Source organism: Rhincodon typus, chromosome 5, assembly GCF_021869965.1.
Source record: "Rhincodon typus isolate 14 chromosome 5, sRhiTyp1.1, whole genome shotgun sequence".
NCBI lineage: Eukaryota > Metazoa > Chordata > Chondrichthyes > Orectolobiformes > Rhincodontidae > Rhincodon > Rhincodon typus.
The window spans coordinates 75,748,636-75,772,713 of NC_063336.1; the positions used below are offsets into that span (position 1 = coordinate 75,748,636).

Below are 24,078 nucleotides of genomic sequence, written 5' to 3' on the forward strand. Positions count from 1 at the left end.
TACCTATAATACTCCTTGTGTTGAAATAAACACACTTCAGCCCATTAATACTATTGTGTTCATTTACCTGTCTCTACCTGTCTTTCTGATTTACAGGTCCTAACATCTGCCTCCTCCTCAATCTCTCCACTCGCTGACCTACTGTTCTGGTTCCCAGCACCCTGCCACTCTAGTTTAAACCCTCCCGAGTAGCACTAGCGAACCTTCCTGCGAGGATGTTGGCTCCGCTCCTGTTTAAGTGCAACCTTTTCCTCTTGTACAGGTCGTCCCTAGCCCAGAAGATCCAAGAACCTGAAACCCTGCTCCTTGCACCTTCTCCTCAGCCACACATTCATTTCATTCTTTGGTCTTGAAATAACTCACTGCTCCCTTTGTCTGCTCCAGTTGACTAAGGTTGATCTGTTTCTCAGGTAAGTACCCAGCATTTCCTGATGCATCCGTGTTATTCCAAGATTATGCAAATAGGCAAAAGCTGCTATATTGATTAAAATAGCACTATTTCCACTCCCTAAATAAAAATGTTCTCAGACTGCCTCTTTTTAGTGTAGAGTAGACTGAAGATGGATGAGGCACATTTGCATAATGGTTGCCCATTAGGAAAGATAAATCAGGAGTTTATCTGTGTTAAAATGACCGGCGAGAGGAAGGTCGGGGCCATGCTTACGCACAGACCAGAGTGTTCTGCAATGCGGTCCCTCAGTGTGCGTTTGGTTTCTCCAATGTAGAGCAGGCCACATCAGGTGCATCAAATGCAGTAGACCAGATTGGAGGAGGAACAAGGGAAATGCTGCTTCACCTGGAAAAACTGTTTAGACCCTGGGATGGTGAACAGGGAAGAGACGAAGAGGACAGGTGTTGCAACTTCAGCAGTTACCCACTTCGGGGAATAAACTGACATCCACTACAAAGCAACTGGTTCCCATAGCTACCTCCCCTACAGCACTTCACTCCCCACATTCTGTAAGGATTCCATCCCATTCCTACAGTTCTTTCACCTTTGTTGTATCTGTTCGGATGATGCCACCTTCCAAAACAGTGCTGATGACATGGCTTCCTTTTTCCATATCCATAGTTTCCCACTGTTACGACAGGGACCTCCACTGCATTCAACCTATCACCTGATCTTCTACCTTTTCCCCTTCCCATCATTCACAACAACATGATTGGGTCTGCCTTGTCCTTATTTTTCATCCCAACAGCCTCTGCATTCAAAGCATCATCCTCTGCCATATCAGACAACTCCAGCAGAATGCCACCACCAAACACATCTTCCTCTCACTCCCCTATCTGCATTTCAAAGGGACCGTTATCTCCCAGACACCCTTGTCCAATCCCCAATAACCACCAACAACATCCCCCCCTTCTCATGGCACCTTCCTATGTAACCGCAGTAGGTGCAACACCTGCCCCTTCACCACTTTCCTGCTCACCATCCCAGGGACTGAACCATCTTTCCAGATGAAGCAACATTTCACTTTTACTTTCTCCAATCTGGTCTATTGCATTCGATGCAGCCAATGTGGCATACTCTACATTGCAGAAACCAAAACAGACTGGTTGACTGCTATGCGCAAGTATGACCCCGATCCTGGTAACCGGTCATTTTAACACAGCATGCTGCTCGCCTGCTTACTTGTCTGCCCTCGGCATGCTGCACTGATCAAGCAAATCACAGCACAAACTGGAGGAGCAATACTTCTTCAGACTAGGCACTTTGCCACCTTTTGGACTTAATATTGAGTTCACCACCTTCAGATTGTGAATTCACTCCCATTTCTTCCCTTTCTTTAACTTGTGTCTCTCCCTGTGGATGCTGCCTGACTTCATAGAATCCCTACAGTGTGGAAACAGACCATTCAGCCCAACAAGTCTACACTGACCCTCCGAAGAGAATCCCACCCACACGCATTCCCCAATCCCTATCCATGTAACTCTGCATTTCCCATCGCTAATGCACCTAACATACACATTTCTGGACACTATGGGCAATTTAGCCTAGCTTGCACATCTTTGGCTTGTGGGAGGAAACCGGAGCACCCAGAGGAAACCCAAATAAACACAGGTTGTGCGAACTCCACACAGACAGTCACCTGAGGTTAGAATTGAACCTGGGTCCCTGGCACTATGAGGCAGCAGTGCTAACCAGTGAGCCAACGTGCTGCCCTTGCTGTGATTTCCAGCATATTTTGTTTTCAGTCTAGTAACAATGCTGTGTACAGTTTTGTTCTCCTTAGTCAAGGAAGGAATTCTTGCTTTTGAGGAATTCTGCAACAAATGTTCATCTGCAACAAATGTTCATCAAACAATTCCTGGGATGAAGGGATTGGTTTTTGAAGAGAGTTTCAGTAGACTGAGCCTAATTTCCTGGCATCTACAAGAAAGAGAGGTGACCTGATTGAAAAGTAGTATTCTGAAAGGGCTTGTTGGTGTGTATGATGAAAGAACATTTCCTTCCTTCAGCAAGGGAGCATTGAACTGGGGACTGCATTCTCACTTTGGATTGAAATGGAATGTTATTTCTTCTCCATCTTTGAGAATTTGTTTTTAAAAAGAATGTTATTAACCTATTTTTCTAATCAACCTGTTCAGGGATGTATTACACACCTCTGGAGAAGCTGGGTCTTTAACCTGGGCTTATTTGCCCAGGGGCAGGGACACTGCCACTGTGCCACAATTTGGGTATGTTCAAGACTTAGATTGTTAGATTCTTGAATTTTAAAGCAATATTGAGATACAAGGATAGTGCAGGACTGTGGAGTTGAAGTGGAAGATCAGCCACAATCTTATTTAATGGTGGAGTAGGTTTGAAAGGCCAAATTATCTATTTCCATTAATATTCTTAGATACATGAATTATGAGAGAATTGCAAATGCTTTCAAGGAGATGTATCAGTTTAGGTGAAATTGAACAGATTCATTTTAGTAATTAGCTTTCTGCAAAGATTTAGAAACTGTACCATAGTTGAGAGACCACATTTGCAAGGTCTCCTGTGGACAGTTCTAAAGTAGAATTGTAATTAACACAGCAGTCCACCATAAAGAGAGAGAACACTTGGTCTGATCTTCAGCTACAAACATTTTCAAGGCCCACTCCATAATGTAATTTTACAGGTTAAACTGGCATTTCTATGTTCTGCTAGCCAAGAGTATGTTGTTAATCTTGCCTCTGAAATGATCGCACAGCCTCTTAAGAGTATTTTGTGGAGTGGGATCCATTAAAGATCTCTGGCAGCATTTGAAGAAAGGAAGGATGTTAGACTTGTGTAAAAACAAATTCTGCAGATGTTGGCAATCTGAAATAAAAGAAAAAAAGTGATGGATAAACACAGCGTGTCTGGTAGCATCTGTAGAGAGAAAAACATAGTTACCATTAACTCCTCTTCAGAGTCAGTTTGGACACAAAACGTTAACTCTGGTCCCCTTTCCACAGATGCTGCCAGCCCTGTTGAGTTTCTCCAGCACATTGTGTTTTTATTTCATTATATGTGTCCCGAATAGTGTTCTTTACACCTATGACATTTCAGAGGTGTATATGTTCCCCGGTTCAAATTTCAAGTCTTCAAAACCCCTTTAGTCACACATGTAAAAATGTAACAAATACACACCTACCTTTTTTCTCCAATTGCTCTAACAGTGAAAAATCAATGAAATGGCTTTATTCAAAGGTTCAAGCTTAGATTTAGATTTAGATTTTAAATTTTATTGACACGCGTATTCGAGTAAAGAATTACAGTATATAATGTCGCCACACGTGGCACCATTTTAGGTACCAGGGTATCCAGGTACAAAAAAAAATCTTAAGTGCAATGTAGCAAGAGAAATGACAGTTAAAAAGTTAAGCATTACTTCATAGAACAGTAGAAAAACTAAAGAAATAGGTAATTGTTTTCATTAACGTCTTTCAGGAACTAGGAAAATAACTAGGAATTAACTAGGAAATAACTGGGATTAACTAGGAAAATAAAGGAATCAGTTAAAACTTCAACAGTCTTTGATGAGTCCTCCACTTATCTCGCTCTCTGGGGAGATCTCCGCTATCTGTTCTCGATGACTTCTGAGGATTGGTGACTTTGATGTTTGTTGGGTCAGGTGTAGATGGCAGTTAATTAGTTGCAGAGGACCGGTGGCGGAGGCATTGTTGACAGTGAATAGCTGGATCAGGACTGATGGACTCTCTTCAAGCTATATCTTTATTTTATTTTCATATTCTTAAATTATTCAAAACAGTGTCATTTTGTGGCAGCAAATGAAAGCTTTTCAGTGTGTTTTATTTCTACTGCAAAATATGTGTGACAGTAAAATCAAAATCAAAAATCAAGAAGCTAGAAGTTGTTATACACATTGGTAGGAATGACATAGCAAGAGAAAGGGTTAAGGCTTTGCAGAATAAATAAAAGGTTAGGTCAAAGGTTAAAAAGTGAACAATCAAAAGGCGTAATCTCTGGTTTACTTATGATGCCAAGTTCAAGTGAGAGAAGGAATAAAAGGATAGGGGAGATAAATCAGTGGCTGAAGTGACGATGCAATGTGCAGGGATCCAGTTTCTTAGATTATTGGGATCTCTTCTGGGACAGAAAAGACCTGCTCAAAATGGATAGGTTTCACCTAAACTGGAAAAGGACCAATATCCTGGCAGGGAAATCAGCTGGTTCTATTTCGGGAGCCTGTAAACGTTTGGGGAAAGGCTTCTTGCGTAACGGTGAAAATCGAAAGAAAGATGAGGATGGTGTTAAATCAGAGAAGAGCAAGTTAATTAGAAAAGACAGACAAGAGCAAGTCAGAGAATGAAATAACTCTGAATAATTAAACAACATTTATTTCAATGCAAGAGGCCTTACAGGTCAAGCTGATGAACTCAGGGTATGTATGGGAATGTGGGACTGGGACGTCGTAGCTATTACGGAATCTTGGCTGAAGGAAGTACAAGACTGGCAGCTCTGTCTTTTAGGTATTATAGAAAGAGAAACAAGAGAGGAGAGAGAGTGGCATTTTGATTTAAGAAAAATATTACTCCTGTAATTAAAGATGTTTCTTAAGGATCATTTAGTGAAAATATATGCATTGAAATTAGAAATAAGAAAGGGATGATCACATTGATGAGATTGTACTGTGGGCCCCCCAATAGTTAGAGGGAAATTGAGAAGCAAATATGTAGAGGGATCTCAAATATATAGAAGAATAATAAGGTTGTAATAGTGGGGGATTTTAATTTTCTAAACATCGACTGGGATTGATATCGTGTTGAATGTTTAGATGGTGAAGAATTTGTTAAATGTGTTCAAGAAAATTGACTTTATCAATATGTAAATGTTCCTGCTGAGAATGAGCAAAACATGACCTTCTCTTGGGAAATAAAGCAGGGCAAGCGACTGAAGTGTTAATAGGGAAATGCTTTGTTACTGGTGATCACAATACTAGTTTTAAAATAGTTATGAGAAAGGATATGTCTTAATTGGAGTAAGGCAAATTTTAAAGGTATGAAACAAGAACTTTCAAAAGTTGATTAAGTAGACTCTGCAGGTAAATAAATGATTGACAAGTGGAAGAGCAGTAGACATTGTTTACTTGAACTATTAAAGCCTTTGACAAGGTTCCGCATGGTAGGCCAAGTTAGATCACATGGGATTCAGGGTGAGCTTGCCATTTGAATACAAATTATGGTGGGAGACAGAGGATGGTGGTGGAGCATTGTGTTTTGGACTAGAGGCCCGTAACCAGCCGTGTTCCACAGGGATTGGTACTGGTCCACTTTTGTTTGTCGTTTATATGAATGATTTCGATGAGAATATAGGAGACATGGTCGGTAAGTTTACGGATAACACTAAAATTAGTTGTATAGTGGACAGTGAAGAAGGTTATCTAAGATTACAAAGACATCTTGATCAATTGGGCCAATGGGCTGAGGAGTGGCAGATGGGGTTTAATTTGATTAAATGTGATATATTGCATTTTGGTAATACAAACAAGGACAGGACTTATACAATTAATGGTAGGGCTCTGGGTAGAATTGTATGGCAGAAAGACCGAGGGTTTCAGATATATAATTCTTTGAAATTTGTATCACAGGTAGACAAAGTGGTTAAAAAGGCATTTAGCACGCTTGCCTCGTTGCTTAGGAGTCGGGACGTTATGTTGAAGTTCTACAGATCATTGGTGAGACCACTTCTGGAGTATTGTGCACAGAGAGCTCTGTTATAGGAAGGATGTTATTAAACTGATGAGGGTTCAGAAAAGATTTACCAGGATTTTGTGGGTCACGGAGGGTTTGAGATATAAAAATAGACTGGAAATGCTGGGACTTTTTTCACTGGGATGTAGGAGGTTGAGGGGTGACCTTATTGAGATTTATAAAATCATGAGAGACATAGATAAGGTGAATGACAACAGTCTTTTCCCTAGAGTGGGTGAATTCAAAACTAGGGGGTATATTTTTAAGGTGAGTAGGGAAAGATTTGCCAAGGACACGAGGGGCAACTTTTTTATGCAGAGAGTGGTTCATGTGTGGAATGAAATGCCAGAGAAAATGGTAGATGTAGGTAGTTAGAACGTTTAAAAGACATTTGGAGAAGTTCATGAATAGGGAGGGTTTGGAGGGATATGGGCCAAGCGCAGGCAGGTGGGACTAGTTTAGTTTGGGAACGTGGTCGGCATGGACTGGTTGAACCAAAAGCCTGTTTCCATGCTGTATGACTCTGACTCTATTACTTTAGAAATGTGCTTGCAAACAATTTACACAAAATCATGTTTCCATTTTATGCTTTGTTCTTCCACAATTCAATCTGTAATATTAATCCATCAAGTTGACATTTTTAAAACAAAAGATTACTTTCTAATAAATCCATTATTTTTATTTTGTTCCCAAATTTTATATTCCATCACTATAAAGCAAAGGTATCTTGTTTGTGATGATCCAAGGATATTGGAGCGGGAGGGGGAGGATCCAGTTGTTGTGGTCCGCGTTGGGACTAACAACATAGGCAAGGCTAGGATGGAGGACCTGTTTGGGGATTATCAAGCACTAGGAACGAAATTAAGGAACAGGTCCTCAAGGGTCATAATCTCCGGATTACTGCCCGAGCCACGTGCAAATTGGCTTAGGGATAAGAAAATTAAGGAAGTAAACACATGGCTAAGGGAGTGGTATGGAAAAGAAGGGTTCCATTTCATGGGGCATTGGCATCAGTTTTGGAACCGGAGGGATCTGTACCGATGGGACGGTCTCCACCTGAACTGATCTGGAACCAGTGTTCTAGCGAAAAGGATAAATAGGGTGGTCACTAGGAATTTAAACTAGTGAGTTGGGGGGAAGGGAAAGGGAAAACGACAGAGAGTATGATGTAAATAAAAAGGTAAGCAGCAGGTTAGCATGTGTGCAGGAGGGTTTAAGTTCAAGGCAGACTATGAAAGAAGCAAAAAGGAAGGATAACTCAGGAAATATTATTAGACATGTTGGAAATCATGAGGGTAAGAAAGCTAGCATAAAGGGACTTTACCTGAATGCTCGTAGCATTCGTAACAAGGTTGATGAATTAACGACACAAATCATCACGAATGAATATGATTTGGTAGCCATTACGGAGACATGGTTACAGGATGGTCACGACTGGGAGTTAAATATCCAAGGGTACCAGACTATTTGGAAGGACAGACAGGAAGGTAAGGGAGGTGGTGTAGCTCTGATATTCAAGGACGACATCAGGGCGGTGCTGAGAGATGATATAGGTTCTACGGAGAATGAGGTTGAATCCGTTTGGGTGGAAATTAGAAATTCTAAGAGGAAAAAGTCACTGATAGGCATAGTCTATAGGCCACCAAATAATAACATCACATTGGGGCGGGCAATAAACAAAGAAATAACTAATGCCTGTAAAAATGGTACGGCAATTATCATGGGGGATTTTAATCTACATGTAGATTGGTCGAACCAGCTCGGTCAGGGTAGCCTTGAGGAGGAGTTCGTTGAGTGTATCCGTGATAGTTGTCTTGAGCAGTATGTAATGGAACCGACGAAGGAGCAAGCTATCCTAGATCTGGTCCTGTGTAATGAGACAGGAATAATTAATGACCTTATAGTTAGGGATCCTCTTGGAAGGAGTGATCACAGTATGGTTGAATTTAGAATACAGATGGAAAGTGTGAAGATAAAATCCAATACCAGGGTCCTGTGCTTGAACAAGGGGAACTACAATAGAATGAGGGAGGACTTGACTAAAGTAGACTGGAAACAAAGATTTTGTGGTGGGACAGTTGACGAGCAGTGGAGGACTTTCAAAGCAATTTTTCAAAGTGCTCAGCAAAAGTATATTCCAGTGAAAAGGAAGGACTGTAAGAAAAGGGGTAATCTGCCATGGGTGTCTAAAGAAATAAGGGAGGCTATCAAATTGAAAGAGAAGGCATACAAAGTGGCCAAAAACAGCATGAAACTGGAAGATTGGGAAGACTTTAAAGGTCCACAGAAAGCCACAAAAAGAGCTATAAAGAAAAGTAAGATAGAACATGAGAAAAAACTAGCACAGAATATAAAGACAGATAGCAAAAGTTTCTATAAATGTATAAAACGAAAAAGAGTGGCTAAAGTAAACGTTGGCCCTTTGGAGGATGAGAAGGGGAATTTAGTTATGGGATATGATGAAATGGCCGAGGCATTGAACAGGTATTTTGTATCTGTCTTCACAGTGGAGGACACTAATAACATGCCAGTAATTGACAAAGAGACGAAGGTAGGTGAGGACCTGGAAACAATCATTATTATGGAAGAGGTAGTGTTGGGCAAGCTAATGGAACTAAGGATTGATAAGTCTCCTGGCCCTGATGGAACGCATCCCAGGGTACTAAAAGAGATGGCGGGAGAAATAGCAGGTGCACTGGTGGTAATTTTCCAAAATCCACTGGACTCTGGGACAGTCCCAGCAGATTGGAAAACAGCAAATGTGACACCACTGTTTAAAAAGGGAAGTAGACAAAAGATGGGGAATTATAGACCGGTTAGCTTAACCTCTGTAGTGGGGAAGATGCTTGAGTCTATTATCAAGGAAGAAATAGCAAGGCATCTTGATAGAAATTGTCCCGTTGGGCAGACGCAGCATGGGTTCATGAAGGGCAGGTCATGCTTGACAAATCTTCTGGAATTCTATGAAGACATTACGAGCAAGGTGGACCATGGGGAGCCAGTGGATGTGGTGTACCTAGATTTCCAAAAGGCCTTCGACAAGGTGCCGCACAAGAGGCTACTGCATAAGATAAGGATGCATGGCGTTAAGGGTAAAGTATTAGCATGGATAGAGGATTGGTTGACTAACAGGAAGCAAAGTGTGGGGATAAATGACTGCTATTCTAGCTGGCAGACAGTGACTAGTGGTGTGCCTCAGGGATCGGTGTTGGGACTGCAATTATTTACAATTTATATAGATGATTTGGAGTTGGGGACCACGTGTAGGGTGTCAAAGTTTGCAGATGACACTAAGATGAGTGGCAGAGCAAAGTGTGCAGAGGACTGTGAAACTTTGCAGAGGAACATAGATACATTGAGTGAGTGGACAAAGGTCTAGCAGATGGAATACAATGTAAATAAATGTGAAGTCATACATTTTGGTAGGAGTAATAGTAAAAAGGATTATTACTTGAGTGGTAAAAAGTTGCAGCATGCTGCTATGCAGAGGGACCTGGGTGTCCTTGTGCATGAATCACAGAAGGTAGATCTGCAGGTGCAACAAGTAATTAGGAAGGCAAATGGAATTTTGTCCTTCATTGCTAAAGGGATTGAGATTAAAAGTAGAGAGGTTATGTTGCAGCTGTACAAGGTGCTGGTGAGGCCACACCTGGAATACTGTATGCACTTTTGGTCTCCTTACTTGAGAAAGGATGTACTGGCACTGGAGGGGGTGCAAAGGAGGTTCACTAGGTTGATTCCGGAGTTGAGGGGGTTGGTTTATGAGGAGAGACTGAGTAGATTGGGATTATATTCATTGGAATTCAGAAGATTGAGGGGGGATCTTATAGAAACATATAAAATTATGAAGGGAATAGATAAGATAGAAGTAGAGAGGATGTTTCCACTGGCAGGTGAAGCTAGGACAAGAGGGCATAGCCTCAAGATTAGAGGGAGCAGACTTAGGACTGAATTGAGAAGGAATTTCTTCACCAAGAGGGTTGTTAATCTGTGGAATTCCTTGCCCAGTGAAGTAGTTGACGCTACTTCAGTAAACGTTTTTAAAGATAAGGTAGATATTTTTTTGAACAATAAAGTAATTAAGGGATACGGTGAGAACGCGGGTAAGTGGATCTGAGTCCACGAAAAGGTCAGCCATGATCTTATTGAATGGCGGAGCAGGCTCGAAGGGCTGGACGGCCTACTCCTGCTCCTAGTTCTTATGTACTTATGTACTTATGAAGTCCTGTCGTTTGAAGTTTAGACAGGTCAGGTCTTTTTTTGTAGCAACGATTTGTTAGACCAGAAAAGTGAACCATCTGTGGCTTGCATTCAACTGTGTTGTAATTCAGGTGTGCAGCTAGGGAACTACAGATGGTGAGGAAAGCTTTTTTTGTCGAACCCTTGCATTTGTTCCACTAAATTATGAGCTTGATTTGCTTTTGCCACATCAGTTTAACTTAATGTATTAATATTGATGTTGTGTGGAGGTGTGCTATGGGGAGGGGATGAAACAGTTTGAGGAGCAGGAAATGATATTTGTGGAATATTAACAGAAGTCTTTGGATTGATTTAACATAGAAACGTAGAAACATAGAAGATAGGAGTAGGAGGAGGCCATTCAGCCCTTTGAGCCTGCTCTGCCATTCTTCCCGATCATGGCTGATCGTCCAACTCACCAGCCTAATCCTGCTTTCTCCCCATAATCTTTGATCCCATTCGCCCCAAGTGCTATATCTGGTCTCCTCTTGAATACATTCAATGTTTTGGCATCAACTACTTCCTGTTGTAATGAATTCCACAGGCTCACCACTCTTTGGGTGAAGAAATGTCTCCTCATCGTCGTAAAGCATCTACCCCAAATCCTCATACTTGACCCCTGGTTCTGGACACACCCACCATCAGGAACATTCTCCCTGCATCTACCCTGTCTAGCCCTGTTAGAATTTTATAAGTCTGTATGAGATCCCCCCCTCATTCATCTGAACTCTAGCGAAAACAGTCCCAACCTAGGCAATCTCTCCTCATACGTCAGACCCGCCATCCCCAGAATCAGCCTGGTAAAACTTCGCTGCACTCCCTCGAGAGCAAGAGCATCCTTCCTCAGAAAAGGATACCAAAATTGCACACAATATTCCAGGTGTGGTCTCACCAAGGTCCTGTAAAACTGCAACAACACATCCCTGCTCCTGTACTCAAAACTTCTCGCAACGAAGGCCAACATACCATTTGTCTTCTTTACCACCTGCTGCATCTGCATTCTTACCGTCAGCGACTGGTGCTGAAGGAGGTCTAGGTCCTGCTGCAAACTCCTCTCTCCCATTTTACAGTTATTCAGGTAGCAGTCTATCTTCTTGTTTTTGCTTCCAAAGTGAATAACCTCACAGTTGTCCAAATTATACTGCATTTGCCATTGATTTTCCCACTGACCCAACATGTCGAGATCATGCTGAAGGATCTCTGCATCCTCATCTCAATTCACCCTCTCACCCAACGTGGTATCATCTGCAAACTTGGAGAGGTTACATTTTGTTCCCTCATTCAAAGCATTAATATGTATTGTGAATAGCTCGGGTCCCAGCATCAATCCCTGTGGCACCCCGCTGGTTACTGCCTGTCAATTTGCAACCAGCTACATGATGGTGTTTCAGTAGTAAATCCGTTCAATCTCAATCTTCCTATCATACTCTATATGATGGTGTATATTAATGCGAAAGTATCACCCAATCCAGCCAGATGAATGAATGCAGGGTTAAGGATTTTGCCAGTTCTATTGCAACATCAAGTGATTTACTGAAAAGCCTGAAGGAACAAAGCATAAAAGCCTATTCAGCATCGCACACATTTTCTGGCTTCGAACTAGAAATATAAACTTGAATAGCTATTCTCAGATGCACTCGTTAAAGTTGATTTCTGATGTTCTGATTTGGAAATAACCTTTACCCAGTGCACAGCACAGTAGTTGAGACTTAATGGGCAAATGCACTGCCTCTAACTGTACATTACTTTGTTAAATATAATTCCATAATCCTGCCTCAACCATTTTATAACACTGGCTTTTAATTTCTGACAAGGTTATCAGAACTTTTACACATTTACGAAGCATTGCTAATAAGCCATACCCATTTTTGTTTAAGATGTGATGTTCTCAGTGTATTTTAACAATCAAAACATGGTTAAATTGGTTTGCAGTATGTAAATGTCTTTCATTAAAGTGATGACGAAAATTATAGATTTCCTGAATATGCAATAGTGGTAAGTGGAAGACATATGCTATTTTTGTATCTCTATTTATCTGTCTAGCTGACTCCTGGCAGCAGTTTGTTGGGGGTTGAGGATTGATTTTCCCTGTGGAGAATAATAAAGTAATTACACTTTCGATTCTTCGCAACGGTAAACATTGAAAACACTTAAGCATGCATTCTCATCAAATCATGTTATTTTCCTGAGCTCAGTGTTTTTAGATAATCGTAAAAGTAGATAAATAAATAACAAAGTTAAATACACAATAAAAACAGACTTCAAACAAATTCTGAATTGAATTTTTAGAAAAGTTGCGAACAGCTTACCTTATTTACCAAGTATGGCTCATTTCAAGTAACAGTCTCTCTTTTTGGTTTAAAATGAGTTCAGTGAGTTTTGCTGTTAATCTTCAGAGTTTATGTGTAGTTAAATGATTGATACTCTAAGCCAAACCTTCTCAAAGTGGGGCTCAGGACTTTAGTAAGACACTTGATCAAGTCCCACATGGCAGATTGGTACAAAAACTAAAATCACACGGGATTCAGGGTGCTCTGAAAGATGGATACAAAACTGGCTTGGTCAGATAGAGGGTAGAGGGTAGCAATGGAAAGGTGTTTTTCAGAATGGAGACCGGTAACTAGTGGTGTTTCACAGGGATCAGTCTTAGGTCCACTGTTGTTTGTAGAGTATATGAATGATCTGGAAGAAAATGTGGGTGGTCTGACTAGTAAGTTTGCAGATGACACTAAGATTGGTGGAGTTGCTGACAGTGCCGACGATTGTGAAAGGATACAACAGGATATAGGTAGATTGGCGACTTGGCACAGAAATGGCAGATGGAGTTTAATCTAAACAAATGCAAGGATCAAATTTCGTTGTGAATTATACTGTTAATGGCAGAACCCTTAGAAACATTAAAATACATACAGATCTGGGTGTGCAGGTCCACAGTTCCCTAAAAGTGGCAACACAGGTGGCCAAAGTGATTAGGAAGGCATATGGCATGCTTGCCTTCATCAGCCAGGGCATGGAGTACAAGAGTTGGCAAAACATGTTGCAACTATATAAAACCCTTGTTAGGCAGCATTTGGAGTATTGTTGCAGTTTTGGTCACCACATTACCAGAATAGCGTGAAAAGTTTGGAGAGAGTGCAGAGAAGGTTCGCCAGGATGTTGCCCGGTCTTGAAGGCATTGGCTATGAGGAAAGGTTAAAAAGACTGGAAAGACAGTGGCTGAGAGGAGACCTGTTAGAGGTCTACAAAATTATGAGAGGCATAGATTTGGTGGATAATCAGAGGCTTTTTCCCAGGGTTGAAGTTTCAGTTATAAGGGGGCACATGTTCAAGTTAAGAGGACTAAGGGTGATGTGTGAGAAAAGTTTTCTCATAACGAGAATGGTAGGAGCCTGGAATGCAGTGCCAGAGGAGGTGGTGGAAGCAGGCACGTTGGCAACATTTAAGAGGCATCTGGTGGTTACAAGAATAGGAAGAGAATGGAGGGATGCAGACTGAATAAGGGCAGAACGTTTGTTTTTTAGTTTAGTCAGGGAATGATGATCAGCACAGGCCTGGAGGGCTGAAGGGCCTTTCCCTGTGCGTACTTCTCTTTTGTTCTTTTGACCCCAAGTGGGTATGTGAGATAATATTTTGGGGTCCATTCCGCTGAGGCAGCAAAGGTTAAAATTGAATTCTGATCTAGTTATGACAGCTATGCTCATGCTCTAACACAACTTTGCTCTGTCAGCCCTTTATTCAACTATTAGTTCTCATTGAGGGCACTTGACAATTTTCAAGTCTTCGTATGGAGTCACATTGGGAAATGTTTGGGAAGCACAGCTCCACGGAAGATTCTTGAGGGTTATTGCACTGAAGGAGCAGTCTCAAGTTTCAAAAACTATATATTGCATGAAATTGTATAATTTTCCTCAACATCCCAGTCCTAGAAGTGAAAGTATGTATAGAAATAGTTGATCCTTACTAATAATTGTCCTCCTTATTCAATAGTGCATATATTGATGTTCATTGGCAACAGTTCTAAGAAATAAATTCAGTATCCCATCTTCAGTAGAAGTCCTGCGTGAACAGAAATTAAAATGAAAAGACAATCAATTCAGTTTCAAAGAACTGAGCCTGCTTGTATTACTGTATAGACAACAAACAGAAGCATACTTTGAAAATTGAGCAGGTTTGCATACCTCATCTCCAAAAGATAATGATTCATCAAAGGGAAGCACAAAAGTCTAATAGGCCTTAGAGTGGTGAATTCTTTACCACAGAAGGCTGATGAGGCAGGGTCGTTAAGTATATTCAAAGCTGAGATATTTTTGATCAGTAAGGGAATCCAGGGTTATGAGGTAAAGGCAGGAAAGCCAAGTTAAGGATTACCAGATCAGCAATAATCTCATTGAGCAGACTCAATGAGCCGAATGAACCGATCTTCTGTTCCTATGTCTTATGGTCTTGTATTCCAAGTATGCAAAACATTATTGAAACAAAAATAGCCTTAAGACACAGCTGTACAGACAGGTGGTTTCCCTGAAGTGAGCTCAGGGAACCAAGACCAGCAATTATCTACAACCATGTGGCTTCCAAGAGATATCTTGTTTCGGAGCTTCAGTCCTTCTTCAGGTGTTAGGTGAAAGAGTGAGGCTCCGAAAGCTTGTGTCTCCAAATAAACTGTTTGGACTATAACCTGGTGTCTTGTGATTTCTGACTTTATCCACCCCAGTCCAACACCGGCACATCTACATCATAAAAAAGTTTTAATCTGTCTCTTTCTTGATTTTTTTTTAAAAAAGGTATCTCCACAATCCTTAAAACTCCAGTCCACAAGAATTGTTAAGTACGAAGCCATAATTACATTGTAGGTGTAATTTCTCATTGTTTAGTCTTTGTTTTCATCATTTACCATTTCTGTCATCTTATGTTTCTTCAGTAATATGCTGCCAAAAGTTGTTCCCATTTCTACCTTTATCCTCATGCAAGAGCAGTGAGCAGAAAGTCAGTATGAATTTGTACAACTGAATAGATGTTAGCTTTTGTTTTTGAAGCATGTTCTCATATGGTAAACTGTCCTTTTTTAAGTTTATTACTTTGCTTCTATGTCCAAATGATTGAATAACACAATGAATACTGATCCAGAGAGCTGGATCATTGGTGGCATGATCTCACATCCCACCAAAACAGCTTGGAAATTTATGGAATGAAAGGCTACTTTTAGTATTGATTATTAACCAATTGGATCGTAATAAAACCCATCTGGTGCACTAACATACTTTGGAAAAGAAATCAGCTGATGTTAAAATTAAACAAAGAACTGCGAATACAAGTACTGCAGATCTGAAACAAAAACAGAAATTAGTGGAGAAACTCAGTATGTCTGACAACATCTGTAGGAAGAAAGCAGACTTAACGTTTCAAGTCCAGTGACTTCTAAACCAGGAGAGTTTGCTTAGAAATCTGCAGGTTGTTAGAACTGAGAAGCTGTTGGCTCTGTGAAAAATCATTTTGAGCATGCAAACTTTTCTTCTAAATATGTATTTAGAACACTGAAGTCATGGTCTTTAACAGTGTTCCTTCTAAGTAGTGTGATCGCACAGCTGATTGGCATGCCAACACGATGATTTCCACATGTGGAAGCTGTTACTGTGCATGAACCTTACAAATCCACACAGCCGGTAAAGAATTTGGGGAACGTCGGTCTTCAGTGCCAACACCCACTGCAACCCTCCTCTCCACAAACCTTATTCGCTACCCTTGGAGCTCACCCTTTTTCCTGGCCACCATCAAAGGCAGAATCAAACTTCTGTCAATCATAGTGTCCTGTTTGACCACCTGTCCCCCATTATGTGCCATGTATTTTCTCTATCATCAACACAGCTTACTGCTACCAAACTATTATTTCTTGCCATTTCCCCATCTCAGCTTATTTGATGCTGAAACTTTCATCCACAACTTTATTTATCTCCAGAGTTGAGCCCGGTCACTGTTCATCAGAACTCAAATCATTAACTCTGCTTTCTTCCTACAATCTGCTGACCTTGCCTGATATTCCATATCCACAATACTGGGGTTGACTGTCAAAACCAAGCCATTTTGTTTCATACAATCCTTATAGAAAAGCCACATTAAAATAAAACTGAAAGGCATCCAGTATCAACTCAGGCCCTGGAAATAGTACAGCCAATCCTGCTGTGTCAACACAGCCTGCGCCTCCTAACTGACAGCCAGGGGCTTGTGTCAAAATTTGGAGAGTTATCCCTGAAAATTAGTCAGGCAACAGCCAGGCATGGTTGTTATTGTAGAATCATACCTTACAGTCAAATTCTTCCATCGCCTCCCTGGGTATGTGACAACCTACTGTCAGGTCAAACCTACCAGAGTTGGTGAACACAGTGGTTTACAATCAGAAATAAGATGTCTTCAGAGTCCTTAACATTGACTCTGGACCCTATGAATTCACTTAACATTAGAAAAAAAACATGGTCAAGGAATTCTCCTGCTGATTATCATCTGCCACTCCCCTGCAGCAGATGAATAAGTACCTCTCCGTGTTAAACATGGTGTGCGGGAAACAATGAGGGTAGCATGGCTAGAAAATGTACTATGGATGGGAGTCTTCAATGTCCATCACCAAGAATGGTAATATCATTGCTGACTGAGTTGGCTGAGTCCAGAAAGATATATCTTACTAGACTGCATCTGCTGCAGGTGGTGACTGAAACAAAAGGACCTTATCCTTGCTAATCTAACAATAACAGATGCAGAATAACATGACAATATTGATTGAATTACTACTGCATAGTTCATTGTGAAGCTCAGCCTTCACATTGAGGGCACTATGCACACAAAAACTGTGATGTATGGAGTAGATTCAGAATAGATCTAGGAACTCAAAATGGTGGTGTCACACCCAGCAGCATAATTGTATTCAAACTCCATTAGTGATCACCTAGCCTGATGTATTTCTCACCCCAACACCACCACCAAGTAGAGAAATTCAATGAAGAGTGCAGGAGAACATGCCAAGGATATCTAAAAATGAGTTTCTAACCTGATGAAGCCACCAAAAAAAGGACCTTTTGCATGCCAGTTAGTGGAAGCAGCACTCAAAAATCAGAGCTGAACAATCCACAACCTCTAGGTCAGATCAGAGCCTTTCAACCCTAACACATCCAGTCAAGATGATGAGCACTTGAACTGGAGGAGGTGGCTCCACAAACAACCCAATCCTTAATGATGAGGGATCCCAGACTGTCGGTGTAAGTGATAGCTCTGAAGCATTTGCAACCTTCTGGAGCACAATACTGTGTAGTTGATTCTTCTTGGCCATCTCTTGCAATCTCTAGTATCACAGATATCTGTCTTCAACCAATAAAATTCACTTCATCTGAGAAATAGCTAAAAGCCCTAAAGTCTATAGGTCATGACAACATCCTCACAGTAATATTGAAGACTTGTGCTCCGGAAGTAGCTCCATCCATTCAACAAAGTAAAGAATTGTCCAGGTATATCCTGTACACATAAAGCAATACAAATCCAAACTAGCCAATTACCACTCCATCAGTCTGCTCTCGATCATTAGCAAAATAATGGAAAGCATCACCAGCAGTGTCAATTATACAGCAATAATCTGCTTGCTGATGCTCAATTTAGGCTCCACAATGTACACTTAGCTGCAGATTTCACTGCAAAATGACTTAAACATGGATGGAATACCAAACTCCAGTACTGAGGTAAAAGTCATTCCCTTTGAGATCAGGTCAGCATTTGAGCACACATGGCACCAAGGAACCCAAGCAAAATTTAAGTCAATGGGAATCATGGAAATGTCTCTGCCAGTTGAGTCATTCTTAACACAAAGGAAGATGGTTCTTGTTGGTAGCTGGTCATCAGGGCGGCACAGTGGCTCAGTGGTTAGCACTGCTTCCTCACAGTGACAGGGACATGGATTCGATTCCACCCTTGGGCAACTGTGTGGAGTTTGCACATTCCCCCCATGTCTGCATGGGTTTCCTCCGGGTGCTCCAGTTTCCGCCCACAGTCCAAAGAAATGCAAGTTTGGTGGATTGGGTATGCTAAATTGCCCCATAGTGGCTAAGGATGTGTAGGTTAGATGCGATAACCATGGAAAATATTGGGTGGGGGGTGGGCCTGTGTGTGCTGCCCTTCAGAGGGTCAGTGTGGACTTGTTTGGCCGAAGGGCCTGTTTCTAGACTGGGGGGGATTCAATGATCTATGATCTGAGACTCATTGATGCAGGAGTTCCTCAGGACACTGTCACGGATCCAACTGCCTTCAGCTGCTTCATCAACGACCTTCTGTCTTTGTAAGATCAGAAATGGGTATATTCATTGATGATTGTATAAAGTTCAGCATCATTCACAACTCTTTGGATATTGAAGCTGTCAATTTCAATATGCAGCAAGATGTGGAAACATCAGGCTTAAACTGACAATTGGCAAGTAACATTCACGTCGCTCAAGTGCCAGGCAATAACAATCTCCCACAAGAGAGAATCTAACCATTTCCCCTTGACTTATACCATTGTCACTGAAAAATAGGCAGTTACCAATGACCAGAAATGGACTGGGCCAGCCATACAAATACTGTGTCTACAAATGCACTTCAAAGGCTATGCATTCTGCAGTCAATAATTGAGTTGTTAACCTCCTAAATCTAATGCCAGCTACAAGGTGCATGATGGAATACTGCTATTTAGCCCTGATTATTGCAGCTCCAACAATATTTAAGAAGATCAACACCATTCATGACAAAGCATCCCATCTACCAATGTTAACATTCACTCCTTCCAGCACCATCACTTTGTAGTAGCAGTGAGTACCCTATAGGAACTACTTGTCCTTAGATAGCATCTTGGAAACAACAGCACCACCTTCAAGTACCCCTCCAAGTCAATACCATTCTGCCTCAGAACTAGATTACCATTGCCTCACTCCCACCGCGTCAATGCACCCTGGGGCATGCATATGTGAGTCATCAAGCTGAATGGAATGGGTTTGGATCCGGAGGTAAATGACTAATAATGGCTTTCTTACAGCTACTCCAGCAGCAAATAAAATATCAGTAATAATAAACTGATTAAATGTTTGTGGCCCCCAGGACAGTAAAATGTAGAGCTCTAATTATTAATATCAAAAGTCAGTTCCATAATTATGACTACTTGATTAGATTGCTGTACTGGTCAGTTTGCAATAGGCTATATTCCTAAATTATGTTAATTTAACATTCAGCATTTAAGACAATTATTCTTCACAATATCTGTTATTTAAATGAATAATCCAGAAGGGACTCTAAATAGTATTGGTGAATCTCACCACAATTGCTTTGTTATGAAGAACTCTTTTTAAAACTAACTTTGATTTGTAGCAATGGTTACCCATTGTCAGTATCCATAGCTGCCCCTCCTATTTGCACCTGCAAAGCTACTAGTCTTCACATGTTCCAGTGCAGAATATTTCTACATCTACTTCTATTTCTACTTCCACTGCAATGCCAAACCAGTAAATTAAAATGAAATTGGAATTATAGCTTTATTACCATGACTTGAAATTGTAATTCCATCTCCGGTAGAGCTGCATGTTTGTGTGTGAACTGTGTAAATTTGATAGATGCCCTGTGTCTCCTATGGGCCTTCTTGAGATTATCTTGAGGGTCACTTTCTCGTTCCCACTATTCCCACTACCATTATTACCAGGTAATACAGTCATGTTGTCACAACAGCTGCTGAATTTAATAAAACAGATGCTGGAGATGTGAAACAAGCACAGTAATTGCTGGCGAAACTCGGCTATCTGGCAGCATCTGTGGGGAGAAAGCAAAGTTAACATTCGAGTCTGTTGACTCTTCATTAGTTCTATCACAAAAGTCGAATTAAAATTCATCAAATTATCAACCCTCCATTAAACATAAAGTCACAAAAAAGAAAGCACCCCAGGACTTTATGGGGAGCTAGGGAGGAAATTGCAGGGCCCCTAGTGGAGATGTTTGTATCATTGACAGCCACGAGTGATGTGCCCAAAGATTGTGGAGGGTGGCTAATGTTGTACCATTATTTAAGAGAGGCTGAAGGAAAATAGCTGGGAACTATAGACCGATAAGCCTAATGTCTGTGATGGGTACGTTGTTTGAAGGGATTCTGAGAGACAGGATCTACAGGCATTTGGAGAGGCAAGGTCTCATTTTGAACAGACAGCATTGGCTTTGTGCGTGGGAATTCGTGTCTGACAAATTTGATTGAGTGTTTTGAAAGGGTGATCAAGAAGGTAGATAAGGACCGTGCAGTCGACATTGTCTACATGGATTTTAGCAAGGCCTTTGACAAGGTACTGCATGATGGGTTGTTGAGTAAGGTTAAATCTCACAGGATCCAGGGAGAGCTGGCCAATTGGAAACAAAATTGGCTTGAAGGTAGAAGACAGAGGGTGGTGGTAGAGGGTTGTTTTTCAAACTGAAGGCCTATGAGCAGCAGTGTGCCACAGGGATTGGTACTGGGTCCTCTGTTATTTGTCATTTATATCAATAATATGGATGAGAAGTTAGGAGGTATGGCTAGTAAGTTTGCAGGTGACACAAAGATTGGTGGTATAGTGACAGTGAAGAAAGTTATCTTGGAATACAGTGAGATCTTGATAAAGTGGGGCAGTGGCTGAGGAATGGCAGATTGAGTTTAATTTAGATAAATGCAAGGTTGCATTCTGGTGGATCAAACCAGGGCAGGACTTACACAGTCAATGGTAGGGCCCTGGAGAGTGTTATGGAACAAAAGAGATCTAGAAGTCCTGGTTCATAACTCCTTGAAAGTGTAGTCACAGGTAGACAGGATGGTGAAGAAGGCTTACGGCATGCTTGCTTTTGCCAGTCGGAACATTGAGTATAGGAGTTGGGACATCTTGTTGCAGCTGTACAAGACGTTGGTGAGGCCACATTTGGAGTGCAGTTCTGGTCGCCGTACCATAGGAAGGATATTATTAAACTAGAAAGAGTGCAGAAAAGATTTACTAGGATGCTACCTGCAGTTGTTTGTTCGCTCACCGAGCCGGTTGTTCCGTGGTGTGCAGACGTTCCATTACCCTCATAGGCAACATCATCAGTGCGACCTCTAATTGAAGTATTGGCGTTCTGCTCCATTCCAAATTTACACGATCCTCTGCTGTGGTGGATCTTGTCACTTCTATTTCTGTTTTTTAGCAATGGTCTGTATACTGGCTATATTTCTGTGTGTTTGTTAATGGAGTCCCGTGTTGAGAACCAGGCCTGCAGAAATTCCCTTGCATGTCTGTTGTTCGCTTGTCCCAGTGTGGTAACTTTGTCCCAGTCGAACTGATGGCCCTCATTGACTGTGTGTATCAAGTAAATATTGGTCGTATCTTTTTATGCCAGCTGGTGTTCGTGTATCCTGGTCGTCTGTTTCCTCCCTGTTTGTCCAATGTAATATTTATTGCACTCGCTGCATGGAATTCTGTATATCGCGTAAGTCCTGTTTACTGTCGGTATGGGGGTTTTAGTCTTTGATAGCATTTGACGCAGTATTAATGTAGGTTTGTGTGCAATCATGATCTTATGCGGTCTAAGGAGTCTTGTTGTCATTTCTGATATATTTTTGATGTAGGGTAGCATTACTAGTGTCTTCTGTTATACTGTGTCCTCTAACTGTTGTTTGTTTTGTAGCCATCGGCGGACGAAACTTCTTGGGTATCCGTTGTTGGTAAATGCTTTGTGAAGGTGTTTCTCTTCCATTCTCCAGAGTTCTGGGGTGTTGCAATGTGATATAGCTCATTTAAATAGTGTCTTAATGCAGCACTGTTTGTGTATGGTGGGGTGGTCGCTAGTGATGTTCAGGATTTGGTCCGTGTGTGTGGCTTTCCTGTATACGCAGTCCGGAATGCTACCTGGACTGGAAGATTTGAATTATTGGGAGAGGCTGGAAAGGCTGGGACTTTTTCCCTGGACTATAGGAGACTGAGGAGTGACATTTTAAAGGTCTATAAGATCATGAGAGGCATATATAAGGTAGATAGCCAACAGCTTGTCCCCATGGTAGAGGAGTCTAAAACTAGAGGGCATAGGAGAAACATTTGGACAGGTAAATGAATGGGACAGATATGGTGGGATAGGGGCCAAAACACGGTCAATTGGGATCAAATTCATTGTGAAAACTGGGTGGCATGGACAAGTTGGGCGGAAGGGCCTGTTTCCATGCTGTATACTTCCATAGATCATTAATTTATTATACATTGCAGTATTTAAATTGTCATAAAGCAGGCATAAGTTAGCAATAGAAGTTTTTAATTTCCAAGATATGGTTTGTTGTCATGGGTGACTTCAACTTCCCTAATATAAACCGGAACTTCCTAAGTGCAAATAGTTTAGATGGAGCAGATTTTGTCAGGTGTGTCCAGGAAGGATTTCTGACTCAATATATAGATAGGCCGATGAGAGAGGAGGCCATATTGGATTTCGTGCTTGGCAACGAACCAGGCCAGGTGGCAGATCTCTTGGCGGGAGAGCATTTTGGTGATAGTGATCACAATTCCCTGACCTTTACTATAGTCAGGGAGAGGGATAGGAACAGATGGTATGGGAAGGTATTTAATTGGGGGAGGGGGAATTACAGTGCTATTAGGCAAGAACTACGGAGCACCAATTGGGATTAGATGTTCTCAGGGAAATGCACGACAGAAATGTGGCAGTTGTTAGGGAGCAGTTGCTACAAGTACTGGATAGGTTTGTCCCACTGAGGCAAGGAAAGGATGGTAAAGTGAAGGAACCTTGGATGACAAGACATGTGGAACACCTAGTCAAGAGGAAGAAGGCAGCTCACTTAAGGTTGAGGAAGCAAGGATTGGACAGGGCTCTAGAGTTCTACAAGGTAGCCAGGAAGGAACTGAAGAATGGACTTAGGAGAGCTAGAAGAGGGTATGAGAAAACCTTGGTGGGTGGGTAGGATCAAGGAAAACCCAAAGGCGTTCTATGTTTATGTGAGGAACAAGAGGATGACATTCACAAGCCTTATTGAATTCTTTGAGGATGTGACAAAACACATTGATGAAGGTAGAGCAGTGGATGTGGTGTATATGGATTTTAGCAAAGCATTTGATAAGGTTCCACATGGTAGGCTCATTCAGAAAGTAAGGAGGCATGGGATTCGAGAAACTTTGGCTGTCTGGATACATAACTGTCCAATAGAAGACAGAGGGTGGTAGTAGATGGAAAATATTCAGCCTGGGACTTGGTGACCAGTGGTGTTCCTCAGGGATCTGTTCTGGGACCTCTGCTCTTTGTGATCTTTATAAATGACTTGGATGAGGATGTGGAAGGTTGAGTTAGTAAGTTTGCCGATGACACGAAGGTTGGTGGAGTTCTGGACAGCGTGGTGGGATGTTGTAGGTTGCAATGGGACATTGACAGATGCACAGCTGGGCAAAGAAGTGGCAGATGGAATTCAACCCAGAAAAGTGTGATGATTCATTTTGGAAGGTTGAATTTGAATGCAGAATACCGGGTTAATGGCAGGATTCTCGGCAGTGTGGAGGAACAGAGGGATCTTGGGGTCCATGTCCATAGATCCCTCAAAGTTGCTACACAAGTTGATAGGGTTGTAAAGGAGGTATATGTTGTGTTGGCTTTCATTGGCAGGGGAATTGAGTTTAAGAGCAGCGATGTTAT

General features: G+C 41.5%; 1 protein-coding gene across 3 annotated transcripts in view; it reads left to right on the forward strand.

Annotated features, from left to right (window-relative positions):
* lmbrd1 (LMBR1 domain containing 1) overlaps positions 1-24,078 on the forward strand; it is a 260,769-nt gene that overhangs the window by 227,605 nt on the left and 9,086 nt on the right. The window contains exon 15 of one of the 3 annotated variants that reach the window (XR_007262077.1): positions 263-410. The exons of the other annotated variants lie outside the window; for them this stretch is intronic. The gene's annotated coding sequence lies outside the window, so the exon portion shown is untranslated. The remainder of the gene's footprint in view (positions 1-262; positions 411-24,078) is intronic. 3 annotated transcript variants of the gene reach the window in all.